This window comes from Cibotium barometz, chromosome 42, assembly GCF_041138505.1.
Source record: "Cibotium barometz isolate CiBa-2024 chromosome 42, ASM4113850v1, whole genome shotgun sequence".
Classification (NCBI taxonomy): Eukaryota; Viridiplantae; Streptophyta; class Polypodiopsida; order Cyatheales; family Cibotiaceae; genus Cibotium; species Cibotium barometz.
Genome location: NC_141087.1, coordinates 42,374,769 through 42,394,298, shown reverse-complemented (window position 1 = coordinate 42,394,298; position 19,530 = coordinate 42,374,769).

The window sequence follows — 19,530 nt, the reverse complement described above, 5'->3', positions numbered from 1 at the left end:
TTTATATGCTCTTTTCGCTCATGTAAATAATTTCTTAATCCTTTACTTCATTTATGATTAGAATTTCTCCCAAAGTTGCTAACTTTTAGGCGAATTTTGGCAGTTTTATAGTCTTACAGTAAAATGCTCATAACTTTTTGCTCGATTGTCCGTTTTTTAAAGTTTTTATATAGGCGCGAAGCTCTCTTCAAGCTCTACACACTTATATAATTATCTTTTGCATAATCTTTATGGATTTAAGACTGAAATTCTCTGTGTATCTCTATTTTTTTATAGACTTTTGGCCATTATTTCTTCTTAGTAATGATTAATCTCTTATCAAAAAGCAAATCCCATGTATCTTATCTTCTTGTAAGTCATTGCTATATTCTTTTACTTTAAGATGCTCCATCCAAATCTCCCAATTCGAACGGATGAACCTTACCAACATTTCCCGTATGTTTCCGTTCATATAATCCTGAGTCGGAAGATTTTCTTCCAACAAAGAATTGCCCTCTTGTTTGGAGCTGCAAGATTGGCAAAAATTCTTGCTTCTCTTGAGCCTTTCATCTTTCTTTCCATGAATTATGATCTCACCTTTGATGTGTATATCTTTATCTTAACCTAGGGAGAGAAAGGGAGGTGAGGAGGCTGTGAGGTTTCATAAGAAGTGTGTTTTGATTCTAAGAAGTGACCGAAGTCAAAACTCCAACTTTGTCTTATATCTTTTGGTGGAGACGGCTGGCAGGTTTTACTTAGAATTTTTCTATTTTAGCCTCAAGGTCCCGCATGATTAAAGAAAAGTTATTTTGAAAATTTTTTTCCTTGTTGGCTACTCATCTTTTTGTGCAAGATGTTCAACATTTCGGTGTTCCAAGGATCGAAAGGAGAAGACCCGGGGAGTTATCTCCGAGAGTTTAATCGAGCATGCAACTTGATGGGTTGGTATATGAAGGAGAGGGCAGAAATACTTCCAGATTTCTTGGAAAGTGTGGCTGGCATGAGGCTTTGCTAGAGGAGTCCAAGAATGATTGGGAAAGGTTGACCAAAGCAATGAAGGAGATATTTGGGACAGTGGAGTCACCAAATGCTTTACTATTGCAATTGGATCAGATTTTCCACCAAAAGGAAGGAGAGTCAGTTTCTGCCTTTTCAGTGAGGTATGAAGCCTTGTTCATCAAATATCAACAAGCTGCTTTACATGTTGTTGCTTCTTCTTTTTCACCTTCTATGGGAGATTCAAAGAGTTCTCTAGCAATGGAGCACCTTAAGATGAGCAAGTTTATCAGGGCTTTGGATCCCCGCTTGCATGGAAAAGTTCTTAGCAAAGATCCCACTAATTTTAAAGAGGCTCTTCGTATTGCTTTGAAGAAGGAGGCCACTCTTCATATTGAGTCCACATTCCAATCTTCTTCGAGTGTGCCGACCCCACCACAAGTAGAAATAGCCTCAACATCTCAGGTACAAGCTCCATCCTTGGATCATAACATTGCACAACTTATGGCAAAATTTATGGATTTGAAGTTACACTTAGTCAATGCAAGGCCACCTAGGGTTCCACGAGTTGGGGATAAACCTAGGGATAGAAGTAGTGTCACATACTATAAATGTCAAGAGAAGGGGCACTACCGCACAGTGTCTAAAATTGAGGAAAAGAGAGGATAAAAGTTTAGTACTTTTAGAGGAAACATGCTCAGAAGAAGAAGAGGAAACATTGATGCCATTAATGGCAAAAAGGCGTCATAAAACTAGGAGCCAGAAAGAAGAAGAACAAGAAGGTAAATCTGAAGAAGAGGAGAAAAATAAGAAGAAGAAGAAGTCGTCTAGGAGAAAAATTGGACAATCTGACTTTCCTCTTGGACAAGGATCTCTTAGTTATGACCTCTTATCAGATCTTAGGGAGAAAACGACACAAATCACATTTGGATAGCTTTTGGCACTCTCTCCAAAGCTAAAAAAGGAATGGGGTAAGCTGGCTAGCACAAGGGAATCTAAGAAAAAGAAGAAGAGGGATAATGGGACTCCTATGGCTCAAAAGGTGGATATTGATGTAGGAGATGATGTACCTATGATTGATGTCATCATTGAGAAGCAAACAATTTCTAATGCATACATTGATGGGGAGGTGCGTCAATCAATGTCATGAGTGAAAAAACAATGAAAGATGCTAATTTAAAGTTGTCTTCTACTAACTCTCCCTATCGCATCAAACTTGCTGATAATACTAGGGTGAAAACCTTAGGAATTGTCAAAAATTTGGGAGTGGATGTATGTGGTATTTCTGTGCTTACAACTTTCCAGGTCATTCCTACAAAGCTTGATGCTAGGGCTTACCCATATGCATGCCTTTTTTGATAAGAAACATTTAGCAGTACATTAAAATTGCAAAGTATTGATGATGCAAAAGGGTGTCTTAATCTTGGAAAATGCCGCTTGGCATGAAGGAAGGTGGTTCTCTTGGGACATGTTATCTCAGAAGAAGGCATAGAGATGGATCCTGAGAAGGTGCATGCAATTGTGGCCCTCCCACCACCTACCCCAATGTAAGGGAGGTAAGGAGGATTTTGGGTCTTGTTACCTCGCCCTTTTTTCTTCCTCACATCTCAACCTTCTTTACAATTCTTGGTCTACAAACCCAATCCTGCAGAGGAGGGAAGATTGCAAAGTGGATTTGTGAGCTTCAAGAATTCTCTTTCACTTTTATTATAGAAAACACCACTAGGGCCTCTCTTGCAGATTTGCTTACAAGGAAGGATGAGGAAGAAGGAATAGGAACAAAGGAAGAAGTATATGAAGATTTGGAGACACCACCAACTGCTTTCACTATGCATTTTGATGGAGCCTTTAGCCCTTCCAGGCAATGTGGGGCTGGGGGGATAGTTTTATTTGATCCAGAAGGAAAAGAGGTATGGGCCAAGGGTAAGGAATTTCCAAATGCTATATCAAATAATGTGGCTGAGTACAATTTTATTAATTTGGGGATTAGAAGATTGCATAAAAGATGGAATTAAAGAGGTAGAGGTTAAAGGGAATTCGCAATTGGTCATCCATCAAATGAAAGGAGAATATAAGGCAAGGAGTCCTAATCTCCAAGAATTGTATAAAAGGGCAATGGAGTTAAAAGAAGCTTTTGAGTTTTGTAAATTTGTGCATGTTAACAGGAAGGATAATCAAAAGGCTGATGAATTGGCTACTAAAACTTCGACTTCTTTCAAAGTAGCTATTCTTGCATTAATGGATACAGGTTGGCCAGAGCTCCAAGATGTTCAACACTATTTAGATACAAGATACTTCCCTCCTGGATTGAACCCTCAACAGAAGCAAAGACTTACAAGGAAAGCTCATCCTTACACAATTCTAGGGGATAGGTAAGGATAAGATTCTTAGGAGGGTAGTGAGCCTGGAAGAATCTAAAAGGATTATGGAATTATGTCATGAATGTTCAGGTCACTTTGCCTCAGCCACCAGCACAACTCGGAGGATCCTTAACACAGGGTATTATTGGCCTCGACTCAGCAAGGATGTCTATGAGTGGTGTAGAAGCTGTGAAGTATGCCAGGCATATGGGCATAAGCAATTGGTTCGCGGACCCTTAAACCCTATCCCAGCATATGGTCCATTCGAAAGGTGGGGATTAGATTTTGTGGGCCCACTTCCTTCGTTCCTCACATGGGAAGTATAACATATTGGTGGCCACAGATTATGCATCAAGGTGGGCAGAAGCAAAGGCCATGGTCAATGATAAAGCAATGGCTGTGGCATCCTTTCTCAGGGAATACATATGTGCCCGATTTGGGTGTCCATTAGAAATCCTTACAGATGGGGGGAGGTCTTTCAGGAATGACTTGATTGAAGCTTTGGTGCAGAAATTAAAAATAAAGCATGCTATATCAACTCCCTATTATCCCCAATGTAATGGTTTAGTAGAAAAAACTAATGGACTGCTTTGTGGATCCTTGTCTAAGCTAGTGGATACTATGAAGAGAAAGTGGGATGTGCATTTGCCAGAGGTCCTATGGGCCTATAGGACAACTCACAAACTCTCTCTTGGTTTCACACCTTTTCAATTAGTTTATGGAATGGAGGCTATATTGGAAATCACAAGCCTTTGCACATCTTTTGCACGCTTGAATAATGAAGAAGAAACACATGACCTTGGATACGACTTTAGGCACTTCAAAATTTGGAGGCTGCACAACAACGGCACAAGGCAAGGCATGACACTCTCACACAAAGAAGAAGAAGAAGCCAGAACTCAAGCAAGGAAGCTTAGTCATGAGGTATGATGGCCGTGTGGAGAAACGGCTAGATAAGAAGCTTCTTCGGCGCTGGGAAGGCCCCTTCAAGATAAAGCAGAAGTTCAAAAATAACACCTATCTTCTAGAGGATGCAAGTAGCCAGGAGGTTCCCGGACGTGCCGATGAGTACCGCCTAAAGATATTTTACCCTCGAGCACCATGGCCAGCAGATCCCCAAGACAAGCATGGAGGATCTGCTGGAGGGGGGAAGATGTGACATGAAAAATTGATATCTTTCATTTTCAATTTTGTACATATTTTGATGGTTTCTCAATGGTAATAAGGTGGAAGCTTGTCCAAGAAGATTGCGGCGCCCACAATGGAATAACGGCATGGTGATGCGGTGGCTACCCCAATAACAGCATTCTATCTTCAAATATAATGATTTTACTTGATTTAGGGTGCACAAAATGTAAATGCCACAAGTATGCTTGATAAATACTTTGGTATGGTAGATAGGCTAGTGATGTGGAAAATAAAAGTGGGCCTTTATGCTCACATGGATTTTAATTGTATTATTAATATGGTATTCACCACCATAAGGCTACAAGTTTGGGGAGTGTGGAAGGCATGTGGAGGAGTGTGTGTAGGTGCATAATTGGGAAAGATTCTTCTAGAATGCTTACATGGAAGAGGAGAATTCCGCCATGTGTAAGTGGAATCTCCACCTACATGCCACTTAGACTTGGCTATTATCTCATCACACTTTCAAAGTCAAAAAGTCTTCAATTTAATAATCAATAGAAGACTTAGCCTAAGAGGACAATTGATGGTGACATCTACCCTTATGTCACTGAAGGGTTGAAGATTTTTATGTTATAATTTGTAACAATGGAAGAGAGGGTGATTCTCCACCTATAAAAGGAACCCTCTTCAATTGGACATTTGTGTGTCATTGCCATTCTCAAACCCTTATTCAAACACTCTCTTTACATGTGAATGTCTCATTTAGCATTAGCTCCTCATGCTTAACCCAATTTTGGACCTCTTTGATGATTCATGATAAGTGGGATAAGGAGTTATTATCTTGGTGGGCCTGTGGCTTCTCAAGGTAGCCCTGGCCTCGCCACCCTCCTTTGGAGGTACCAATGGTTTTAGCAGTAATGAGCATGTGGAAAGACTTTGGGGACCATAGGTAAATCTTTACGATTGTCCGCGCTAAACAATGTTAACCCTTACCCTCTATCTTGAATCATGAAGGAGATGAAAGGCAAGAGTTATTATCTTGGTGGGCCTGTGGCTTCTCAAGGTAGCCCTGGCCTTATTGCCACCCTCCTTTGGAGGTACCAATGGTTTTAGTGGTAATGAGCATGTGGAAAGACTTTGGGGACCATAGGTAAATCTTTACGATTGTCCGTGCTGAGCAATGTTAACCCTTACCCTCTAGCTTGAAATATGAAGGAGATGAAAGGCAAGAGTCTATGTGAAAATTGAGGTTCCATGCAAAGAGAGGGAAGTGCAGTTTTTGTGGTCTAATACTCAAATTTCAACCGATAATCACTCATCACTTGGGTATTGGTTTTTAAAATTGATCATATGTCTAGGAAGCTCTTTATATACTCTTTTCACTTATGTAAATAATTTCTTAATCCTTTACTTCATTTATGATCAGAATTTCTCTCAAAGTTGCTAACTTTTAGGTGAATTTTGACAGTTTTATAGTCTTACAGTAAAATGCTCATAACTTTTTGCTCGATTGTCCGTTTTTGAAAGTTTTTACATAGGTGGAAGCTCTCTTCAAGCTCTACACACCTATATAATCATCGTTTGCACAATCTTTGTGGATTTAAAACTGCAACTCTTTGTGTATCTCAGTTTTTAATAGACTTTTGGCCATTATTTCTTCTTAGTAATGATTAATCCCTCTTAATCTCTTATCAAAAAGCAAATCCCATGTACCTTATCTTCTTGTAAGTCATTGCTATATTCTTTTACTTTAAGATGTTCCATCCAAATGGCCCAATTCGAACGGATGAACCTTACCAACATTCCCCGTATGTTTCCGTTCATATAATCCTGAGTCGGAAGATTTTCTTCCAACAAAGAATTGCCCTCTTGTTTTAGCTGCAAGATTGGCAAAAATTCTTGCTTCTCCTGAGCCTTTCATTTTTCCTTCCATGAATTATGATCTCACCTTTGATGTGTATATCTTTATCTTAACCTAGGGAGAGAAAGGGAGGTGAGGAGGCTGTGAGGTTTCATAAGAAGTGTGTTTTGATTCTAAGAAGTGACCGAAGTCAAAACCCCAACTTTGTGTCACAGTACCTCTAATTATGTGAATATTAAAATTTCAACCAATTCTAATGAGAGTTTGCTATAGAATACATCTATATTAAATGCAGTGCGTCTATACACCCAATTACCCTACCATGAAGTACTTTTACCCTTGAAATCAAAAAGCACTGTAGAGTTCTTGTTGAACATGAGGAAGGAGAACACTTTGAGAATGCAAGTGAGATGTATACCATGGGTATTTCAGAGGAGCTTCCTAGATTCTATGATGGGGATGTAATATTTTAGTTTCCTGCCACCATGGGTGCTAGAGCAGGAATGGATGGCATGGATCATAAGTACGATGGTCACATGTGGACAAAGGCAGCCACATCGAATGTCAACTTTCTACGGGTTTGTAAGATAAGCCATTGCATTGGTGAAATGCATTGTTTACACACCACATGCCCTTGGTATTTGAATAATGGCTTCCCTAATGACATTAGTTTCAAAGGGTGCATAAATAAAACTTGTGCAGTTGGGGTCCTAGCCATTAATGATGGAAATCTCAATTGTTTCACTATTGTAAAAAGCCAGCTACTTGCAAAGCATCTTGTGCGTGTTATGTGTATTATGTCATGCCTAGTGATGACAGACTAACACACGGCTTCTAATACACACCGAAATTCACTCACATGGTATCCAGGCCAGAACATCAAAGGCATTGCTTGATAATACTAAAAAAATGGTTGAAAGAGAAATTAAAGTTGATGCAGGTGTGATGGTCTAAGGAAGGTGCAGATGTGTGTTGCCAAGGAGTTGGTGTTAACTTCATTAGTCGAAGAAGGAGATCAAGGACATGAGCTTGGAATTCAATAATGTGCTAGAAGAGCTTGGTCCACTAGTAGAGAACAAGTGGTGAGTTAAATTAGAGAAACATTTGTTAAGTACAAAGTGATTAATTTTTTCTTTCTTGTAGGTTTTGAAGGTCAGTAGCTCATGCACGCCAAGGACCACCCAAGTCATCATTTGGCTATGATGACTTGCTACGCTTGAAGAGGGATTGCAATTATGACTTCTTCCATGAAAGCCAATTTCCACATCAAGGCAATGAAACTGAACATTGTTTTGTTTTCAAGATGTCTACTAAAGAACCAGCCTTAGGTATCAAACTCATCAATAGAATGAGGCATTCAGGGAATGGTGATCTAAGAAGAGCTTGGATCCAATTTTACCACACTAGACGCATCATGAATCGGGTAACAATGGCTTGTCACGTTTATGATCCAATGTAGTAACAATGTCTTGTCGCTAGTAATAATGGCTTTGAAAAAATGTAGCTCTTTGTTATTACCTCTTTTAGCATATTGACCTATAGTTGCAGCCTGCAGGAGCTTCTAAATATTACAACTTGCAAGATGAAAGAGGTGGACAAGACCTCCCAAGTATTGTTTTGGGAGTGCATAAATAATGTCATGATGACACATGGATTTGAAAAGGCAAACTTCTTTGGTTTCATGGTGGTAGATGAAGCCCAAGCAAATTGCAATGCCATTAGAGAAGTCTACAATGAAGGACAAGAAATGAAAGGCCGGGAACCCTCATGTTTATTTCATTGGGCACAAAGCCTAAATATACATACCACAAAGTATGTTATAAAGGCGTTCCAAGGTGTGCATAAGAGCATGTGCAAGAAGTGGCAAACAGAGTCAACAAAAAAGGTTACACTAGCTCAAGGGCAACTTATTCGATAATGGTGGCATAGTGGAAATGTAAAAGATTCAAATATATCTGCCATGGACCTTTGGTTGAGCTAGTGTGGGAAGTGCACATTGCACATTGGGGAAATGTAATGATTTCAGTATGTAAAAGAACCATTGTCTTAAAAAAAGTGTCCTTAATGATGTTTTGAATATGTCTTTAATTATTGCGTAGGTAGAGAAGAGTAGTGATCAGTCATGTACACCATGAAAAAAATTGTCACAGTCTAAACATGGAAGCTGGTTAGCTGAGGAGGGTTTCAAACAAAAAATAACACTCTATAATGCATGTGTATCATACATGGCTAATGCTTTATTATAGAGTGCAAAGAAAAATTCATACACGATAGGCAAGCATATCAAAGCAGGTCCAAGTCTTGAAAAGCTAATTGAGAGGGCAAATGCGCATACTCCAAGTCCATCACAAGTTCTGAGGATAGCAAAGAGTACCACTTTAGGTACACCCATGTACAAGGCCCCAACTCCTTTGGCGGGTGATCGGGAATCAGCCCGACACAAGAGACGACAATGTAATGTAACTGATGTGGATGATGATGCGTCATAAACCTGAGTACAACGTACACATGAGAGATATGAAGTTTATTGGACGTCACAGAAAATACAATTCATGGATGAAGATATGGACACAAGAAATGAATTGAGTGACAAACTCATAATGGAAGCACCCATACACAAGACATTTTGGGCAATTAGGAGAACTCCAAAGGGAAGCAGAGTAAATGTTTAGTTATATAGGTAGTAGTAAGTGTGGTCACATGATTGTAGGATGTGCAAAAGGAGTACCTGCACCATCATTTTTTTCAACAAGGTCCCATGCTACTGGGAAGACTAGTCAAATGATGTGGTTTTGCAATAATGACATCATGCATACATGGACTGTGGACAAGAACATTGACCCTCCCCCACACAATGTGCCTTCTATATGGCTAGTGGGTTGAAGGCACAAATCTGACAGTTGAGGAGGTAGACACATTGGTGCTTTACAGGCTTTAACTTACAGAGTAAGACATTGGGAAGGGAGAAACAAACTCCATTGAGCTCAAGCCAACCAGAAGTTCCTAGAGGCGAGACAAACACATTCAAAAATGATATGTCACGAGATGGTCGTCACACAACATACAGAACATGCATTTCAAAAGAAGCTGTAAAAAGGATCAAGAAAGCACTATATATAAATGCACAAGTTACACAAGTAAAGGTGTTTCGATCCTCCAAACATGAGGCTTTCACCATTGAGACGTTTGGAAAAGGTTCTCATGTGGGAAGTTATGATGTCCATTATGCTCATGTCCAGATTTTTTGGGAAGGGTCAACAAGCAAAAACCCTACTTAGCATGCAAGCACTTGTACTTTGTGTACATGAGAATGTCTATGAAAAGAACGAACCTACCCCCTGAATTGGTTTAGTGGACAAATCATGTTCCTAATTTAACTTCAGAAATGTATGGAATGTGCAAAAATGTTCAGGGGTATCATTTTATTGGAACAATTTCCACGGAGTAATTTTATTTAAGCTTGAATCATTTTATTGGGATGTATAATTTTATTGGAAAATTTTTATTTTTCTATTAAGAGAGGTAGATAAGAAAGACAAAAATAGAGAGAGAAAGAGAGAGAGAGAAAAGAGAGAGAAAGAGAAAGAGACAGAGAAAAAGAGAAAGAGACAGAGAGACAGATAAAGAGAGGTTGAAAGAGAGAGAGATAGAGTGATAGACCGAGAGCCCTCCATTATTAAAAACCTACTCGCCATATTTGGGTTTATGCTCTCCCAAATTTGCTCGCCAAAAAAATCCCCCAGATGAACACACACGCTAAGTTTTCCATTCTTCTTGGGCACAACTATGATGGGTGAGACCCATTTTGAGTGTTCAATCTCATAGATAAATCCACACTCAATGAGTTTAGTGATATCTTCCTTGACAATGCTTGCATATTTGGGATTCATTGGATAGGGTCGTTGTTGGACTGGTTTAACTTTGGGTACCATGGGGATGGTGTGTTGAACCACTTTTGCAAGAATTTCATTCATATCATGGTATGTCCATGCAAAGCAATCCATGTATTGCTTGAGGAGAGCTACAAGTTCAGCCTCCTTGGCCTTATTTAAGTCTTTGGCTATGTAGACAGGCTTAGGATCTTCCCCTAGTTCAGCCAAGTCTACTTCCTTGACCTCTGTAGGCTCGTCATAGACTCCTTCACTTTCACTTATGGGGTTACGTTTGGCATTATCAAACATGACCTTGCATTCCCCTATGGTTTATGAATTGTAAGGCTCAGGTGCTGGGCACAAATCAGGCTTGTTTTGCTTGCCTTCATCAGTTGCTTTAGGTCTTGTGCCTTCAGTGTTCACAATTTTGCTTTCCTTCATCAGCCTTAGGCTCTCGTACCTTCAGTGTGAGTTCACAATTTTGTTTCCTTTGGAATGACTTGGTTTTGGTTCATTAGAGACTTCCACCTTATCTATATCAATTGGGAGTGGTCTACAATACTAGACCTTTTGTAACTCTTCTCCCCAATCGTTTTATAAACTTTCAATGTAAGTCAACTGTACCCATGTACTAGAGCCATTGGGCAGTAGTGGTTCTTTCTTGCAACATTTTATAATGATTCACTGCATAGCATTTACGTCTCTGCCATCTTCAGAGATGCTCCTTGGAATCTTGATGAACTTCATCCCTTTCTTCAAATTGGGAATCCAAATCAGATTGAGAGCTACTCTATGTAGATTCCTTGGATGTCATGGGCTCTGTTCTTTCTTGTGTTGTCTGAGGAGTTGGTGTCACTTTCAATTGGCTCTGTTTTTTCTTCTCTACAAGTATAGCAATATTGAAATGGGACTGAGTGTCTGGACGGTTTTCAAAAAGGCCCCCACTACCCATGGGATGTATGCAGCTAGTCACAAGATCAACCCTGATGATGGAATCATCAAATTGGAGGTAGACATGGTTTTTAGACCAATCATGTACCATCTTTTCTTCTCTCATGAACAAGCATCCTAAGATCATTTCATATGATTCTTGTTGTTTGGAAAAGTCCATAACAATGAAGGTATTTTAACCCGATGTTTGTGAAGCTTGAGCTTTAAATTTCGTAGCATCCCAATAGGTTTGGCAATTCTATCAGCAAGACTTCTAGACGTGGCTTGGCCATCTTCTCCCAGCATTTCTTGGTGATTATGCTCACTCCTGCACCACCATCTAGGGCTCCCATTACTATGATGCCCTTGGCCATAATTGGTAGTAGTGCATTAGATTCATCGCCTTCGAAATATTGTCCCAACTTATTAAGTGGAATTTTAATCATTTTCTTCTTCCACTTGGGACTATCAATTCAGGTACAACTCAAGGTGTCTCCATTGTATATTGGGGACTTGCCTTATGCATGTCAGCAAATGGTGGTAATCCGACATTGATTTTCCCATTAAGGAGATTTGTCATCGCTTCAAACAATTCAAGATCTCCACTCAATCGGGCTATTATAGTTGTATTGGTTTGTGAGGCCATAAAGTCTAACCATTTGGGAATATTTAGAGGTGCATTCCTAACCTCCTTTCCATAAGTAGGTGTCAGTGAGAATGGAAAATCCATTTTCGAGATGGGATCAGGGTTTTCATATGGTAGTTGTCCCTTGAACCAATCAGGGATAAAACTATGAGAAGTGGAGGCCCCAGTCTCTTCCATGATATCACTCGGCACATCTAGAGGTTTACGAATCTCAGTAGGCATTAAGGTACTTGCTTGGGTATAGTATCTAAGACTCTCGCTTGGGTTTTGTTTCAAGATCCTATTATGATTTCGTAAACTAAATCACCATATTCTTGGAGTTTCTCAATTTCCCTCGGAGGGCCAAGAAAAGAGCCAAGTTTTGTCATGTGTGATCTAGTTTCAAGAATCGCATGTTCTCGTGGGGTCTCCTTCCCCGTGCTCTTGGTTTTGGAGGGTATCTCCCTACCCTGTTCAAAATTAACTCTCGTATCTAAGGAGTCCGAGTCCTCATCTAGGTCTCTAATGAAGACTGGTGTGAGACCCCTGCCTCCTCTGTGCATCAAACTCAGGAGTGCTAGTAGCGGAAGTAGCCACCTCTTGTGCAAGGCAGAGCTTCCCACTCGCGGGCCTTGCCCACGGATGTCCAGGCAAGGGACTAGTCCGACAGTTCTTTCGAGACGATATCGAAAAAACTTTTCTCGCCCAAAAAGCACGGGTGATTCCTCTAGGAAAAATCTTCTAATGGGAATTTATCTAACGAGGTCAAGAGCCTTAACTATCCTTTCTATTCCGACCAAACCCATAGGTCACATGGCCAAAATCAAGGAGGGACTTGCACTTGGTTCATAGAGATCATCGCCTTTTTCCCCTCAAGTGGGGCACAACCACCGTTGATTCTTTCCCATAGAACAAGAATCTCCCTGTGACTTACTTTAACTATCGTAACTTGAACATAACTGAAATTTACTGTAGGAATCCACCGATCCAGCCTAACCCCAACCGGCACATGGGTTAGCAAACTGCCCAACCACTGAATTGGTGGGATCCCTCTTTATAAAATTTGGTTGTGTTTGTCCCGGGTACCAGGGAAAAGAGTTCCCAGGCCATCTAGCTGGCACTCATGCAAAAATATCAATTAGACACACCACCTTACGCACCCAATATGAAATTTACCTTTTTCTCAGATTTAACTATTTTCAAGACAGAACTGCAATAAAATCAAAATGTTTCCATCATAATGCTCAATATTCCAGTTCAGATACAATGAAAATTCCTCTTTTGATAAATAAAAATATCCATCTATATACATACCATGAATATACATATTTTAAAATATAACAAAATTTCTTCTTTTAATATTTAAAATGTTTCTACATAGAATATCATGAAAATTCTTTTTTTTGCATCTAGATTTTTATGCATGCACATACTATGAAAAAATGGAACAAAAATCTTCTTTTAGCATTAAAATGTTTATGCATAGAATATGATGAAAATTCCTCTTTTTGCATTATCAAATTTATGCATAATCATAATTACATAAAAATATGGTGAGACTTCCTCTTTTAATATAAAAATTCTTATGCATAAACCTAAGCATAATTACATTTAAGCTTCTTGTTTATTTTTTAAAAAATATTCAATTATCACTTCCCATATGAAAATAATTACAAGAATGTAAGCATAAACTCTCTTTCAACTTAAAATGAATAAATATGAATTTTCTCAACATAAAACAAGATTAAATAAATTAATCCTCATTTTAATTAGATACAAAATCATAAAAAATGCTTAATCTCCATCTCTAGCTTGTTAGGCCTAGAGTTTTGGGTAAGAAAATGAGATTAGGACTAAGATCTATCCTTCCAAGAAGGATTTAGCCATATAGGTGAGCATTCTTTCAAAAAGAGAGATTTACAATTCAAAAACATAACTTTTAAGCATAAGAGATTAACATTAATGCATTTAAACAACACAAATTAATAAAAGCATGGTTTTAAGAAGAAACCATGGATTAAAAAGCTTCCCAAGCATTAGAAAGGTTGGGAAGAAGATTACCATTCAAGAAGAGAGTAAAACACCATTGTTTTAGGCTAACCCTTCGTTTTTGGCTTGATTCTTTAGAGAGAAGTGAAGCCCTAAAGAAGAAGCTTGGCCACCGAGTAGAAGAGGGTAATATACAAGGAAAGAAGAGATTAGTGAAGCTCCAAAGCTTCACAATGGAGAGGCAAGGTACAGGGATAATAGAATTACAGTAAATTAAAAATTACATTAGCATGTAAATACTCTCTAAGATGAAAATACAAAGGAATGGGGTTCTATTTATAGGAGAGGGAGGCCACCAACCAAGTCCAACTGGGATCTAGAGGCTTCCAGCTTCAGTTTGATCTAATTTGAACAAGTTTTGCACCAGCTAGGTCCGCTTTTTTGATCTAGTTTGAAAGAGGAGAGATGAAATATCTCATTTTTTGAATTAAAAATTGGGGGTAATGATGAGATTCTAAGTGCATCCTTCATGAGCTCCTGAGGTGTCAAAATTTCAATTTGTTTACTAATAAATCATCATTTTTTAACTATTAAGTACATGTACTAGTCAACTCTTCATATTATGTGAGAATTCACTCATTTTTGGGAGATTTTCTTTTATTCTTGCATTTTTCTTATTTCAACAATTGGATTAACCCTATTGGCCCTTTAGAACACTCTTTGGATCTTAATCCATAATTTTCCAAAAATGTGGACCCTTAGGCTAAGGTGTGTAATGCACATATTCAATTAATTTCTAATGCATATTTGAAAGCTCTTTTTGAACTTCTATTTTAGGGGAATACATCTTAAATAAAAGGGATAACTTTATATCCAAAAATATCTCAAAACTGTATTACCTCTCTCTAGAATATTTGCTCTCTCTAGACCAAAAACAAAGGAAAACAATGTTTTCTTGCATTTTGAAATAGGGGATGATTACATGGGACTGAGAGGAGAACTTATACATCTTTTTGGAGCTAAGAAGGAACCTTACATTCTCTCCCACTTGAAAAATGGGAGATGTCCTCATCTCACAAAGTGGGGGTAGTCCTCTACCACATCTTCTTCTTTCTCCCAAGTGGTATCCTCTAAAGGGTAGATTTCCACTTGACCAAAAACTCTCTAAGGACTCTGTTCCTAAGAGCCTTCTCTCGAACATCTAGGATTTCTTTGGGTTGGAGTTCCATCTCTGGGGTTGAGTCTGAGAAGTCAACTGTTCCATCATCCAGCACATGACTCAGGCTGGGTACATACTTTTTGTACCTTGAGATGGAGAGGTAGAAGAAGTTTATAAGCTAGATCTCCTGCTTTCTTAATAACGGCGTACGGCCCACAGTATCTTGGAGATAGCTTTTTGTACTTTCCTAGAGATAAAGAACTTCTCTTGGGTCGTACACAAATGAAGACCATATCGGATTCTTCAAACACTCTCTTTGTTCTCTTCTTATCAGCATACTGCTTTTGTCTATCATGGGTAGCCTTAATATCTTTGCGGCGGATAGCTTGCAGTTGCTGCTTCATATCATCAAGCATCTATTTGGACATCTCGACCCTGGATCAATGGGTCAGACCAAGTTAATGGTGTGAGGTAATCTTGTCCGTATAGAGAGCTTTGAATGGACTCATCTTGATACTTCGGTGATAAGAGGCGTTATAAGCAAATTCAACTAGATGTAAGTAGCTTAGCCACTTCTTGGGTTATTTGACACAGGATGACCAAAGAATATCTTCACTTACTTGGTTCACTCTTTCAGTCTTCTGGCCATCTGTCTTGGGATGATAAGCTGTACTGAGATCTAAAGAAGTTCCCACTACTTTGAAGAATGCATTCCAGAACCTTGATGTGAATTTAGGATCTCTGTTGCTCACTATTCTTTTGGGTAAGCCATGTAGCCTAAAAATCTCCTTGAGGAAGACTCTAGCAACATCCACTGCAGTGTAGGTTTCTTTTACTGGAATCAGATGGGCAACCTTGGTTAATCTTTCAGCTACCACAAAAATGGAGTTGTAACCTAATTGCACTGATGGTAATCCAGTAACAAAATCCATATTGACACATTCCCACTTCATCTGCGGAATGTCTAAGTGATGCAGCTTTCCTAGCATCTTAACCCTTTTTGCCTTGACTTTTTGGTATTTAGACACTGGCGCACATGATTAAGTACATCCCTTTTGAGTCCTGGCCAGAAGAATCACTTCTTTACAGACATGTATGTCTTTATGAACCCTCTGGATATCTAGCTATCGGGCTATCATGGGCTTCTCTCAAAAGTTTTCCCTTTGTTCCATCATCATTGGGAATGCATAGCCGATTATTGTAATACATGCATCCTTCGTCAAATTTATACCCAAGAACTCGACTCATTTCCTGAGGAGTCTTGCTTTCCTGTATCACTAGGGTAGCATAGGGGCAAACAATCTGTCCTGCTACATGATCTTCTCTCTTGCTTCACTGATCAACAAATTTAACACCAATGTTATTGCAAGAATGGAGGCTTTCCTACTGAGTGCATCTGCTAACCACATTTTCTTTCCGTGGACGGTACTTAATCTCAAAATCAAATTCCTACAGGGTCTACATCCACACCTTCTTTCACGCATGTTGAGATCATTTTGGGTGAAGATCCAGTTCAGACTTTGATGATCTATCATCAAGGTGAGTCTCTATCCCCAGAGATAATGTCTCCACAACTTTAGAGAATAAACTACTGAGAGTAACTCCAAGTCATGGATGGCATAATTTCTCTCATGCATTCTGAGTTTTTTGGATTCAGAGGCTATTGCTGACCTTCCTGCATAAGTGCACCTCCTAGAGCAAAACCACGGGGATCTGTCATTACTTCAAAAGGGCATGGAAAAATCTGGCAATTTAACGACAAGGTTGGTTACTAAAGCTATCTTTAGCTTATTAAAAGCACTCTGACACATAGCGGTCCAATGAAATAGGGTACTCTTCTTGAGAAGGTTAGTCAAAGGGGACGCTATCTGAGCATACCTGGGTATAAAGATTCTATACCACCCGATTAATCCCAATAATCCTCTAACTTCTTTCACTGTTTTGGGCTCTAGCCAATCTATGACTGCTTGGATTTTAGTGGGGTTAGGAGAAATACCATCCTTAGATACTATAAATCCCAAGTATTCGATATGGTCAACAAAGAAAGTGCACTTGCTCTTCTTTGCAAAGAGTTGGTGCTTCCTTAGGATCTCCAAGACTTTACCCAATATGAAATTTGCCTTTTTCTCAGACTTAACTATTTTCAAGATAGAACTGCAATAAAACCACAGTGTTTCCATCATAATCCTCAATATTCTAGTTCCATTGTTTTTACAACAAGTGTCATCCAGACTCTTCCTTGAAGACCACCTAGTCAACCAATGAGATCCAATTTCATAGTTTCCAGTTCACTTTACTAGTTTCTTGCCAATCCATGAAGATCTTCCTCGACATACGCATGGGTGTCCTAGCAACCGTCATGAGCCCATGCATCACTTGGTCAGAACCCTCTAGAATCCTCCTTAGGTGTCTTAACACTTCACTAAGGGACCGCTTCGTCGACCCTCGCGCATCGTACTAGAAGTGCACCATTTTTAATCGTACACTGAGGCTGGTCAAGACCTTGGCAGGCTTTGACAAACGAGAGACGTCCTTCGATGAATCCCTGCCAGCTATTACAACGTAAACTCTCTTTAGATTAACAATAAGCCAGATGCTTCCTCTACCATTCTGGCATAATACAGTCCTTTACAAAACAGAGTTTCCATGCAAGTAAGAGTTTCCCATTGAGTTTGGTTTCACAAGACCCTTTTTTTCAAAACCGAGACTCTCGATGAAAATCACGAATCTCATATCTCGATGATCCATCCATCAATTACAACGAATTTCTAACTTATTTCTAGACAATTTTGGGTCTTAGGGAAAACTTCTCTAAATCAGCCAGTTATCCATTCTTCGTACTTAAGAAATGGGAATGGTCACAAGACTTGGCTTAATTTCTGATTCCAGAGATGGGCAGGCATCTTACTGACCCACCTTTCTCGCGTGGTCATGGTCTAGCACCGAATAACTTGAATTTATTTTCCTAAAGATAATTCTCCATTTATGTGATAAAATAACTGTGATTTCTAATCGTAAGGGTAAATATCCAAAATTATAAAAAGTCATTCTTCCTTGGACATAATAGAACTATAAATATTTTTATTCGTGAATAATGGAATTTAACAAGGATATTTCTCTTTCCAATGATCCTTTAATGAATATGCATACATCATTTTATTAAAATATTCACATAAAAATATTCTTAATTATTCTTTTCTCTCCATTTAAACCAAGGCATCAACATACCATGATTACTACATAGAAATATGATGAAACTTTTTTTTTAATACCAAATCTAATTTTGCAGATTCTTTTTTAAAGATACGATGAGAATTCCTCTTTTGATAAATAAAAATACCCATGTATATACATACCATGAATATACCTATTTTAAAATATGACAAAAATTCCTCTTTTAATATTTAAAATGTTTGTGTATAGAATATCGAAAAAAAATCCTCTTTTTGCATCTAGATTTTTATGCATGCACATACTATGAAAAAATGTAACAAAAATCCTTCTTTTAGCAATAAAATGTTATGCATAGAATATGATGAAAATTCCTCTTTTTGCATTATCAAATTTATGCATAATCATAATTACATAAAAATATGGTGAGACTTTCTCTTTTAATATAAAAGTTCTTATGCATAAACCTAAGCATAAATACATTTAAGCCTCTTGTTTATTTTTTTAAAAATATCCAATTATCACTTCCCATATGAAAATAATTACAAGAATGTTAGCATAAACTCTCTTTCAATTTAAAATGAATAAATATGAATTTTCTTAACATAAAACAAGATTAAATGAATTAATCCTCATTTTAATTAGATACAAAATCATAAAAATGCTTAATCTCCATCTCTAGCTTGTTAGGCTTAGAGTTTTGGGTAAGAAAATGAGATTAGGACTAAGATCTATCCTTCCAAGAAGGATTTAGCCATATAGGTGAGCATTCTTTCAAAAAGATCGATTTACAATTCAAAAACATTACTTTTAAGCATAAGAGACTAACATTAATACATTCTAACAACATAAATCAATAAAAGCATGGTTTTTAGAAGAAACCATGGATCAAAAAGCTTTCCAAGCATTAGAGAGGTTGGGAAGAAGATTACCATTCAAGAAGAGAGTAAAACAACATTGTTTTAGGCTTACCCTTGGTTTTTGGCTTGATTCTTTAGAGAGAAGTGAAGCCCTAAAGAAGAAGCTTGGCCACCAAGTAGAAGAGGGTAATATCCAAGAAAAGAAGAGGATTAGTGAAGCTCCAAAGCTTCACAATGGAGAGGCAAGGTAGAGGTATAATAGAATTACACTAAATTGAAAGTTACATTTACACTAAATTAAAAATTACATTAGAATGTATATACTCTAAGATGAAAATACAAAGGAATGGGGTTCTATTTATAGGAGAGGGAGGCCACCAACAAAGTCCAATTGGGATCTAGAGTCTTCCAGCTTCAGTTTGATCCAATTTGCACAAGTTTTGCACCAGTTAGGCCTACTTTTTTGATCTAGTTTGAAAGAGGAGAGATGAAATATCTCAATTTTTAAATTAAACATTGGGGCTAATAATGAGATTCTATGCACATCCTTCATGAGCTCCTCAGGTGTCAAAATTCTATTTTTAATAAATCCTTATTTTT